Here is a 13119-nt window from a genome sequence, read left to right as displayed (position 1 = left end):
TAGACCTTGCAGTCAAGGACTTAGCTCTGAAACTGTGAAAAAATGGAAATATTACTGAAACATTACATCAGGCTGCAATTTATTTATTTAATTTAAAAAAGATTGCATATTGCCTTGCTTCTCTGTCTCTCTTCTGGAGTGCCACTGAAATGGAATATGCATGCAGCTGTGATCAGACCCAGATTAGGTTATAGAGCACCAGGCTACTATGTGAAGGGAAAGTGATAAAAATGGAGAAGACACACATACTGTGAAAGTGAAGAATAACTGGGAAGGTGAAGACATACACAAAATCTTTAGAGCAGCTGTTAGAATGCTCCCATTTTCCCAAGGCAGTTGAAGCCTGACTGCCATTACTCAGGTGTACTTGTGACCATTTCCAACCTAGTACTTACAGTGGGGTTCTTCATGGAATAACATACAATGTGTTTTCTCTTAATTTACAAGTAAAGGTTAAATTCTCCCTTTTACAAGAAAGTTTAAGCCAAACAGTAAAAATACTAGGGCTGAAAAGTATAAAGTCACCTTACACTGAAGAAAACCATGTATTGTGTATTTTTGTTCTGATCATTAAAAACAGGACAAAGAATTACAAATTGAAACTAGTTTTTGGAACTGTGTAAGACCTGATGGCAAGATGTGAAATTTTGTTGTACCCACAGAATTATACTCAGGTCTAGAGAAAAGAAAATCATTCCTTTTGTCCGTAGTCTTACTGCAGATTCTCAGCACAGGGTGAAATTCAGAATTTTTATACCTACAGAAAACAGACCAGCCTTAGCAGCAAGTTTGTTTTGCTCTTACTGATGGCCTTCGGTTTGCTGGACAGAAGTGTCTGAATTTTTTTTTATACTGGACAAGCGTGTAGGGAACAAATAAATATTAAGGAGTTCTCCCCCAGTCACCAATGTCGCCTTGGGAGTACTGTAGTTTAGTGTTAAGAGGTGCTCATTATTTAAAAAATTCTGGAGGACCTGCCACTGACAAAGCATTTATGGGCAGAACATTAACTCTGTAACTAGAAAACCTAAATTAATGGACCAGTTCTAAGTCCTTAGCACAGAAGCCCTTCCATGCTGCACCAGTGACTGGAACTGTTTGGAATGGGTAAATGGTTCCTAATGAAGTGTAAAGCAGTGGCAAAAAGGTTTCTCTCTTAAGCAGAGAGACTCCTCTGAATGCTTTTAGACCAAGAATCATTTCAAATGGTGACAATGAAGATCTCTAATTTTAAGGCTGCTGGAAAAGATGAATTTGCCTCTTGTACATGTTAGGCTTGTCATGGCTCACTTCTGTTGCCGTTATGTTTTCACAGGTAGGGAGGAGCTGGGACACAAGAATACCAAGGTTTTGCCACCTTGAAGGAGTATTTTTATGTTATGATTTGATGTGAAGTCTACTTAGAATTTGGAAAATTTATGAGTCTCTAGTGCAGGCAGGTTAATAGTTTTCTGAGAAAGGAAACCTCTCAGGTATCTAGCAGATCCAACTCTTCATTGCCTTCACAAGCAATCTGCACTTTTTCATAATCATAGAAGCATGTATGTTTTAAGGGGCCTTTGGGGGTTACCTAGTCGAGTCTCCTTTTCAAAGTAGATCAAATTAAATTGTGTTGCTCAGGGTCTTGTTGAGTTTTAAGTATCTCCAAGGATGAAGATTTCACAGCCTTTCCGGGCAACCTGTTTCAGTGTTGGACCACCCCAAGGTGAAATAGATTTTCCTCTCTCTGATCAGAATTCCCTGTGTTCCAGTTCGTATCCATTGCTTCTCTTGCTATCATTGTGCACCTTTGGAAAGAGTCTGGCTCCAGCATCTCTATAACTTCCCAGTAGGTGGTCAGAGACAGCAGCAATATCCCTCTCTGTCTTCTCTTCTTTGAGCTGAACCAGCCCAATTCTCTCAGCCTCTCCCCTTCCATCACGTGTGCTGTCCCTCTAACCATCCTGGTGGCTCTCTGCTGGATGCACTCCAGCATGTCAGTGTCTTTCTTGTACTGGGGAGCTCAAAGGTGGGCACAGCACCCCAGAAGGGGAGACCCCTTGAGTGCTGAGGAGAGGAGGAGGGAAACACTTGCCTTGGCTTGCTGGCCACACTCTTGCTAATGCAGCCCAGGATGCCATTGGTTACCTTTACTGCAGGCACATTCCTGGCTCATATTCAACTTCTTGTCCACCAGGAACCCCAGGTGCTCTTCTGCCGATCTGTGTTGTAGCTGGTCAGTCCCCAGCATGTACTGGTGCCTGGGCTTGTTGTTGTCCAGGTGCCAGCCATTTGCCTTTGTTGAGGTTCACGAGCTTCCTGGTGACCCATTTCTGCAGCCTGTTGAGGTTCCTCTGAATAGCAGGCCTGCCCTCCAGCATATCAACCACTCTCCCCAGTTTGATTTTGTTCATGAACTTTCTGAGTGTGCACCTCTGTCCTGTTGTCCAGGTTAGTAATAAAGAAATTAAACAGTATTAGCTCCTGCATTGATCCCTCAGGAATGCAGCAGGTAACCAGCTGCCAGGTGAACTTTGTACAGTTGACCACATTGCTCTGAGCCTGATGAGCAAGCCAATATTCTACCCACCTTATCATCCATCTTAGTAGTACACATACCACTATTTTGGCTATAAGGATACTGTAGAAGACTGTGTCAAAAGCATTTTACCTTCTAGGAATATTTACATTTGACTATTTGAATTTTCTACTCCTCCACTCTCTTCTGTGTTTTTTCCATGTAGAGCAATCCCTTTTAACCACTGCAAATGAAATATCTATCAGAGTCCCGACACTGAAAAGGAATACCTAATTTTGCCTTTGGCTTCCTTGAGAGTCAGTGGATATAGGCACTTCCAGAGGTAAATCAGTTTGTCAAAATCAAAATTAACTCCCAGGGAGTTTTTTTTTCTGGTGAGTAAATGAGCTTGTATTTCCCTTAACCCTTCTGATTTTATCTGTGTGTTAATCATTTATATTGATTCCTTCATACTTATGGAGGGCTGTCTTTGTGCCTTGCATGATTTCTTTTTAATTCTCATGTTGTTGAAAAACTCTTGGTAGAGCCACAGTGATTTCTTATCTTTGCTTTCTCGCTTGCATCAGAGAGTTTTGCTGTTCTCCATTTATAGTCCTTTTCAGTTACTACTACCTTCCTGACAGTCTTCTGTCATTTAAATTAAGTTTCAAGATGACTCCATCTCCAGATCCTTCAGTGTGTTACAGTTTGGTTTGTTCTTATTCTAGTCCTTTGACTCCTTCCTCTCCTTACAATAATGAACTCTTCTTATTCACTTTCACTTAAGCTTGCTTCCTACCTTTATGTTTTCAGTCATTTTCTGGTGAAAATCAAATTGAAAATAGCCACTTCACCAGTAGCTTCTTCTAGTTTGCTTGGGGTGGGGCATGGGGACAGGGACTTGGAGGGGGGACAGGGCAGGGGAGAATGAGAAATCATTGCCATAAGAACCTCCTGGAATAACTGTGCCTATACTCGGAGGTTTCAGCATGCCTGAGAGTACTGCTGACCTTTAGAGTATGATCCTTTATGCTAACAAACTGTTAAACTGTGCCCTGGCGTGAGCTTGGCCCTTCCAGCTAGCGCTTTCCCCAAATACTTCTCAGGGGCAGTTCGGCAGATTGTTATTCTGGGGGTCACCACCAATAGGCAGTTTGCACGCAGACACTGATTTGGAAGCTGAGATTTTACTTAATTACATGCTACTTTGCCTTAGTGCAAAGGAACATTCTTGCGTGTGTTTTACTCACTGGTATGTAAGATTGCTGTATCCTGTGCATTTGCTTTTCCAATAGATTTGAAGACTCCATGTAGCATTAGAAGACTTTTGTAGGCTTCTGCTGACAGCTTGAAAAGTCCCTCCTCCTCCTGATTTTTGCAGATTTTTGTGGTTAAACAAGCCTTGTATCTAATTTCTTCTTGAGCTCCGCAGACAGTATATACATACATTCTTGACATGAACCTTAACAGTATTTCCATTATCTTGCATTTTGTCCTCTTTAGTCAACAGGGCACATCTATACACCTTTCCCAGTCAAAAGAACCGTTTAACCATTACAGCCCTGACTTCTGCCTTTACCTTTTCCTAGCCGTAATGGTGGCCATGATTTGACCAGGCTTATTGAATTTTATCTCTTCCTACCCATAGCTAAGAAGCCTTAGTTAACCAATGATCAAAACAGGGTCCAAGATACAATGGTGGAAGTAACTAAAGATCTTCTGATGGTTATAATATTAATATCTCAAAGGGACGCTGAGAGTTTACAACACCTCAGAACTTAGTTGAACAGCACTTGAATAATGTTTAATGGTTTAAGTATTTGAAATAATGCATTCTGTGCAGTTTTAAATCTAGATCTTGGACTTTTCACCGGGAAAAGAGGAATAAGTTATTGAAAAAAGTACTTTTAAATGTTACAGTGTTTCAGGCACGGTAAACCTGTGAACAGAGTTCTACAGAGACATGTCAGGTTAAACAGATGCAACTGAACTTTATCACCAAATAAAGATCTTCTCCAAATTTGGCACAGAAGGATTTTATAGCACTGTACTGAGTACGGGCCTTATTCCTCCACATAGCAACTCAGATAAGAGCTGGTTCACAGCTTCTTTCACAGCAAGCAGGGAAATGCAGTTTTGAGAGAGCTGGCAGAAAGGGTTTGGAATGATAAAAGGAAGCATAAGGGGAAGGCTGGCAAATGGCAGTGATGTTCTGGAGTCTGGGAAAGCTGGTCAGGGCATGGGATTTAGGAAGTTTTGGGTTGTTAATGTGTTGGGGGATAGACAGAGGAGAAGATTTAGGTGAGGATAAGTGGGGTGTCAGAATGTTGTAGAGACTTCAGAAGGCCTGTCAAGAAGGAGGGGGAGGAAACCCTCTCTCTCCCCCACCCTATTTTTAGCTGTTCCCTTATTCTTGTGACCCATTCCTTCTTTCTCAGTGCCCTGGTATACAAGATTCATCAATACCACCAGAAAGGCAGGGGAAACAGAGGTCTGTGCAAGCAGGAGGTGAGGATTCAGGCAATATATGCTGCTGTAACAGCTGTCTGTCCTGTGCAATTGTGCGTTTTAAGCAGCAAATGTCCTTTTTGCTTTTCTAACAAAGCTAAACGTTATGTCATTGCCACTAGCTTGCCAAGGCTACTGAATCAGAATAATTGCTCATGGAAAGAATTTAACTTCACCTTTCCTGATACAGAATATTTGCTTGTGGAAATAATTTAACTTCACCTTTCCTACCGAGAGAGAAACCTTGCCCCTTTGTTAGCACTGGAGTATCCACTGGCAAAAGCTGTGCTGCAGTTGTGTCCGTGAGTATAATGATAGAATTTATGGGTATCTGTGGAGGTTCCAACACAGCTACTCAAGAGAAATATAAGAACAAAGCAGAAAAGACCTTGACTCTGTGTAAGCACTGCTCAGCAATAGCGAAAACATCCCTGTATTATCAACACTGTTTCCAGCATAAACCCCAAACACAGCCCCATACCAGCTACTCTGAAGAAAATTATCCCAGCCAAACCCATCACAGACCTTCATCTAAATCATGAAGTTTCTCAACTGATGCATTATTATGTATTTTATTTATGAGTAATTTTATTCATCGCTATGCTTCATAGAATGATAGAGCAGAGCTTCATGAGTAATTTGAAGTTAGGATACAAGACAAGATCAGCAAACAATTCCATGTAGTACTTTTAGGATCTGTTGTTATTATACCATTATGTTGAAAGAAAGCTACTGAGAAATTTATAATGTTTTAAAGTAATTTCAGAAAGAAATATGCACCGACATATTTCTTAGTAGTTATTCCTCTCTGCTTAGCCTCATAATAAAAGTGAACATTAATGTGTGGATGGTTTGAAGCAGGTTTGTATATGTATATTTTTTTTTTCCTCTTTATAACTCTGTTTTTTTTCTGGTAAAGGCTCCAGATGTTTTAGCATATTAAAATATCAAAAGTCTTTGCAAGACCTCATTGATGTAGAAATGCTTTTTGGACCTGTATGACCAATGTTTTCAGCTTTTGCAAAGAAGTCAAACTTACATGTATACACTTGAAAGTTTCCAGTTTCTTCTAATATTGGAGGAAACCGTTAGAGTGTGAAGCAACAGTTGTACAATTGCCAAGGTGTGTGGGAATAGCCACTGTATTTTTAAATCTGTTTTAATAATTTCTTTTTGATCAGTTATTATTTTTTTTAAACAATCCGTGTCTCATAGAAATTGTGATATCACATTCAACACTTAAGTAGGTCTTCTTTAAAATAGAAATGTTCTCTACATATATTTCACCCTTACAAGTCAATGACCCTTTCACTAAGGAGGTTAGCAGTCCAGCTGGCAGGCTTAGCAGGCCCACGGCAGTTCTTACTTTACATAACTTGGGAATGCAAGCACCACAGCAGTCAGTGCTTGTATATTGATCTCTCACTCTCCTTCCTTCCACTTCATGACAGCTCTGCACCTGATCATGTGGGATAAAATAATTTGTTTTTAATAAGAATGAAGCTAATCAACACAAGCCACTGTAATCTCTCCCTGGAATAAGAATGAAGTAAAACCCAGTGTATCCAATCCTGAACGTGACTAATGAAGCTATCGTTGAAATCAGCCTGGAATAATCAAAAAGTACCAAATATTAGTGATGTAGCTTTCATTTGGTTTGATTTGTATATGAAGACAGGCAGCATGAAGAAACATTTTGAAGGTGGACTAGGGGTACCAAATCTTGTTATGTTTCATGTAATTTTTATTTCTTGGTACTTGTTTCGCCAGTGTTAGTGAAACTTGATTTGCATGCCTGTCTTCGTCTAGTGAAGAAAATATTTCCCACATCAGTTTTGAATAAAACACACACCTTTTACAGCTGTCTTAAATAATAACACTATGGTGAAGTTGGTTCGGCGTTCTTCAAAATATTTATGGAAAAATATTTTTCGACTCTTTGCCAAACCCTTAGTTAGAATTTCAATAATAAGTCTAATACTTATCATTTGGAAAGAATACATAGAATCACAGAATCCTAGAACAGTTTGGCTTGGAACGAACCTTTAAAGGTCTCCCCCTGCAATAAGCAGGGACATCTGCAACTAGACCAGGTTGCTCAGAGCCCCGTCCAACCTGACCTTCACTGTTGCCGGGGATGGGGCACCTACCACCTCTCTGGGCAACCTGGGCCAGTGTTTCACCACCCTCATTGTAAAAAAATTTCTTCCTTAGATCTAGTTGAAATCTACCCTCTTTTAGTTTAAAACCATTACCCCTTGTCCTATTGCATAGGTACATAGGTACATAAAAAGTATTTTCTGTTGGGTTTGGGTTTCTTTCCCAAATATTGCAAAAATGTTTAAAGAAGCTGCCATAGAGGACTTCTTTGAATATCAAAGAAAATTACTGAATTTGAATTTGGTGTATCTCTTATTTTTGTTTGTGTGTATAGCAAAATTTTAGGGATACTTAATAATTTCAGTTTTAATAAATTCAATTTAAAAAAAAAAGTCCTTTTTATTTCTGCTATACTTCATTAATATTTTTATATTTTTGTCTGGTGTTACATGAAGATTCTATGCCCATTTCTTAAATAACTAGCAGCATTTGTAGCAATTATACTGTGGGAGCGGGAAGGAGAAAAGAAATTTTGACTCAGTAACAGATGAGCTCTTTTCCAGTCCTGGTTTGTTTTTAGAGTGCACTTCAGATCTCTTCCTTTTAGTGTGCTTGTGTTTTTTATCAAGATGTAGTTGATAGTTAATGGTCCACGTGCAGATCTTGTCCTGACATGGAATATTCACTCAGATCTGGAAGCAAGGAAGTCTTCTTGAGTCTCACTGCATAACCACAGCCAGAGAAACAAGAAGACAGCTCCTAAAAGCTTCCCTTAACTAGTTTTACCCAAGGCTGATGGAAAGTCCATGTAATCTGAATACATTATCATCTGGCTTTCGAAGTAGCAGTAGTACAATAATGTTAGGAGGATGAGCATCACAAACATCACAGCAATCTACCCTGTGACTTTCAAAATAGACTAGGGGCTTTCTGCTTTCAAGGAGACTTTTCTTTAGTTTGACTTGACACCCTGGATTTCTGTGCTGTCAGAACATAGGAACGTAACAACATGAAAAAGGCTATACTGGGTCAGACCAAATCTGAGAGAGATATCTGACATTCTGCCTCTGATTACAGCCAAAAGCAAATGCCTGTGGTTGTGAAAGTATGATGTGAAAGACTGCACTCTCAGATCATGATCTCTTTTATTCTCGTTTGCTTCTCTTTCCTTATCTTTTTGCAAGTCAAAAATGTCCATGCAGAATGGTTTTCTTTTGGAAAATGTGATTTGACAGAATTGAGACATAGCATGGTGATGTGTTGATTTAGTAGAAGATTAGAGTGGAGAATAAGCATACAGGCTTGCAGGCTATGCTGGAGCCCTGTAGCTGCCCAGACTTAGAACCAAGATGCATAAAAGACAAGCTAAAACTTTCTACGTTAGCCTAAAGCAGAATGCACAAGCTTTCGTCTTGCAAAAGAAACTGAAATCTTTGATCTTTTATCTCAAACTAGGCTATTTTTAAAGGGGCAGAAAATGGTTTTCTGGACAGTTTTGGTCTTTCATCTCTGGTATCTGAATGGATGATATATGTTCATCTGCTCTTCCCACCTTAGTTTGGCACTGATATGCTTCTTTCTACAATAGTGCAGTCCCTCGAGTTTGTGTTCTGTGAAGCAACAATAATCATCTTTCTATACAGACTTACAAAGAAATACTTAATTCCCAGATTATTCTTCTGCCTTCTGTTATTTACTCATGCAAGTGGTAACACAGGAGATGCTGAAGACTGATGGTTGACTAATTAGCGGAATCAGAGGTAAAAGCCCTCGTACTGGAGGTGAGATGCAGTTTTCAAGGATGAAGAAAAGCAAATGAAAAAGATGTTTTAACTTTTCAATCTTCAAAACACTTCCATAATGGACATAAATGCTAGTACTTACAGTCCAAGAGGAGTGTTGACATACGAACACAAGTCATGACTCTATGATGACTTACTATGGAAAAAGTCTAAGTGCTAAGGCATTGTATTATTGTGAAACCCATAAGAAACTCCTGGCAATGACAAAATCTAGAATAATAGTAGCATTACAGAAAATTAGATTTATAAAGGATCTTAAGCAATCACTTAGTCTGGCCCTTTCTTCCATAGCAATACGTACAGTACCTACAAAAATACTTTCACTAGATCATTTTTACTACTATTATGTGGCAGAAAATTCATGCTCAGGACAAGCCACATATCCCAGGTGGTACCTTTTTAGATACGAGAATCCTGAAAGGTACTTTGGAAGTTGTCTGGGAAAACTGCAGCATTATGAGGTGACATACACACATAAGTTTCATAACCTGTCATAACTACAAGCATAACGAAATGATTGCTCACTTCAGTTGAAACATCAAAGCTCAGACTGGAAAAATAGTGACAAGTTTTCCAGGTTTCTCAGCACCAAAAGACATTTTCTGTTGCTCAATTAAAGGTAGGTTAAGAGAAAACCTGTTAAGAGGAGAAGAGAACATCACTGTGGCAATAAGTAGGGGCTAAGAACAGTTTAGGCCATTGATGTGAAAATAACAAAGCATACAGTGAACAGTTAAGTTTATATAACTTGCAGTTTAAAAAGTCTTTCTTTTCTCTCCATTGATGATGCATTGTACAAGGTGCCACTTGTTAGATGATGATTAGAGCTGAGAAGGTTGCATTATGATGCGCATTAGGAGAAATTTATGAAAGCTGTTTGGCTTAGCATCTTCCCTCTGAATAAATGTAAGAAGGGCAATAAGCTTTTTTACAGAATAAAGTAGGTGAAGCAGTAGGAGCTGTATCTGCTGACAAAGAAAAGCGGAGCTAAGTGATCAAAGAGATTTCAATAGCAGCTGAATAGTATATCATAGAGCTCTGGATCTGAAAGAGAAGCAGCAGCTGAAATATTCAGTATTCAGAAAATATCCAGAGGTAACATTAGGAACAATCACTGAAATTGGAAGCCATAGAGCAAAGCAGGAAGCAATGGGGATTTGGAAGACAGCTGGGAGGGAGATGGCTGGAGCTATGTGGAAGTTAGGAACATTGAGGGCAATTTGGGAGCAGTGGGTGACCACGATCATGAAGAACATGCGAAGTTATTGCGTGGTGGGAATAACTACAGGGGTCTTTTGACAAAACTTTATGCTCTCTCAGTAGTACTATTCATTTAACAACTTTTTATGTTTTTATACTTGCAGGATAGAACAAGCTTTGAAAGAACAAGATCAGCATTTGAAGACAATGGAATCACAGGTCTCAAAATGCAGAGATAATACGTTTGGACAGATGTGACTGTAATGCTGTCAGCTGCTGCTATTCCATATCAAGACCTCCAATATTTGCTGTTTATTCTTCAAGCCAAAGCCCTTGGAGACAAGTGATTAGAGGCAAATGTTAGCTTTTTTTTTTTTATGGGACATTCTGAGAAAATCTTGAAATCATGACCCAGCCGTACACTAACAGTTAAAAATACACAGAACAAATAAAAATAGCCTGCAACTGTTTATTTTAAATCTCAGATTTTTCATGCTCGATTCTTTTGAGACCAGAGCCATGATTTGCTAACATTTGACAATTAAATGCTGTAACCAAAGGCAGAAATTGGCCAGCTGCGTCTTTTGCAAATTATGACTGTGAAAGGAAGGAATGAAATAGCTTGATATTCCGATTGTATTTCTGGAGACCCAACAGGGATTTTGTCAGTTCTTTTAAAAGGCTGGGTTTTTTTCCCCAACAGATATTTCCCCATAAAGATATTTTGTAATTTGGAAATAAAAAACAGTCAGAAGTCGTTGTGATACAAAAAATACAAAAGCCCTAGGTTACTTTGAGTGACTTTTTTGCAGGTTTTAACAGTTTTTAATGTGGGACCTGGAAGGGCAATCATTTTTCTGCAATCAAGATTTGCAGAAACTCAAAAACAATCAAGATTTGCAGAAACCCAAAACTGAGCACTGCAATGAAACCAAGACAGGTGAATAATTTTCAGCTTTATGTAAAAAAGTCTCAAGGTAGTCCAATTTCTGCTTCTGATATTTTAAATTCTCTTATTTTTCCTTTGCTTTCACACCTTTGCTGGAAGGGCTTTCTGTTGCAGGAGCAGAATTACATATGCTTTCTCAGGTCCAGCTAACTAGTAATTGTTGCAGCCTTTGTCTGGCTAAACTTACCAACACTTACTAACTTATCTAGTTACCAGGAAACAGCATGATGTGTTTTAACCCCAGCCAGCAATTAAGGCCCACACAGCTGCTCGCTTACTCCATTCACAGTGGGAGGGGAGAGAGAATCAAAAGGGTAAAAGGGAGAAAGCTCGTGGGTTAACGACAATTTAACAGGTAAAGCAAAAGCCGCACACACAAGCAAAGTAAAACAAGGAATCCATTCACCACTCCCCACGGGCAGGCAGGTGTTCAGCCATCTCCAGGACAGCAGGGCTCCATCACACGTGATGGTTACTTGGGAAGGCAAACACCATCACTCCAAATGTCCCCCCTTCCTTCTTCTTCCCCCAGGTTTATATGCTGAGCATGACGTCGTATGGTATGGAATATCCCTTTGGTCAGTTGGGGTCAGCCGTCCTGCTGTGCCCCCTCCCTGCTTCCTGTGTACCCCCAGCTGGTGGGGTGGGGCGAGAAGCAGGAAAGACCTTGACTCTGCGTAAGCACTGCTCAGCAATAACGAAAACATCCCTGCATTATCAACACTGTTTCCAGCATAAATCCCAAACACAGCCCCATACCAGCTCCTATGAAGAAAATTAACTCCATCCCAGTCAAAACCAGCACACGGCATTTTCTTGTTCTTTGCAGATTATTACACCCTACATCAGGGAAGACTGTTTCTACCCACAAGGTGATGAAAAAAGGAAGAAAGCAATTTCCTGCAGAGAGAAAGTTTTACTTTCTGCCATTAGGCAGGTAGTTCCTTTATTTTTCTCATTTATTTAATCAAAAGAGAAAGGGAAAAAAGTGGGTTTTTTCTTGAGAAAAGTGCAAAGCAAACACAGCTTCAAGCAGCGATGACATCAGCTTTTGAGTTTTGGTCCACTGTTTTGGTCTATCACAACCAAAGGAAAGATAATTGCACTTTGCATGCCAATCAGCAGTATTTCCTTTGTATGTCAGCCTCCACAACTAGTTTTAATGCCTGCAGTTTCTATATTGTAGCTAGAGGATAAACATTAATTAGCTGTTGGGCACAAAAATCTTAGTGGGTTTTTGCTAACCAAGCTGAAAAGAATTGTCTGGGTTTCCCATTAAGCCAGCAAATAGAGGAATATACTAAATTGCATGTGAGGATGACTTTTAAATGGATACTTTGGGAAAAAAAGAAAGTGGGTAAAGACATTTTCCAAGTGAGCTAGTTCATTGTAGGGTTCAGTGCTGCCAAACATATGTAAACAAACTCCTGGCAGCCCAAGTTGTTTTCTTGTCTTCTGCAGACCATTTCAAAAGTTCTGGTATTGTTTTGAATCTACAGTGAAGTACAGTTTTCCTTTATTACATTATTTTGATGTTAAATTACCCTTTTCTGTCTAGCACTGCTTTTAGTTCTGGTAATCCTGAGGTCATATCAACAAGTTTTCTTTTTTACACATTTGAAACATACAGTCTTAATGAAAGCTGAGATCTCCTGTCACAGAAGCTAAAGATTTTAGAATAACCAGTATTGAAAATCACAGTGAAATCAGGACTGCTAGCAAAACTCGGAGTTGCAAGCAACTTAGAACAAAATGTAACCTACAAAATCAGTTGTTGAAGTTGTACGAACTGGAAGAAACACAGGCTTGACTTTCAGATGCTATTATGAGCCTAAAGTGCTGACAGTTAAACCCATTTCTTTTTAATTACATAAGGAGAAAACACAAAGAGGGCAAAAGGGTGAGTGGGCCATATAAACAGGCCTCACATATTGAGGTATTGGCAATGTGTCTAACAGTGAAACAGCTTCTGAAATTATGCTGTCATAAATTACAATACTTATCGTTCCCGTTCTTGTCCATAAGCTGTGCCCCCTGTTTATATTGCCTCTAGAATAATGCAG

This window comes from Phaethon aethereus (genome assembly GCF_964289735.1).
Source record: "Phaethon aethereus genome assembly, chromosome: 1".
Lineage (NCBI taxonomy): Eukaryota > Metazoa > Chordata > Aves > Phaethontiformes > Phaethontidae > Phaethon > Phaethon aethereus.
This window is presented reverse-complemented; position numbering follows the sequence as displayed.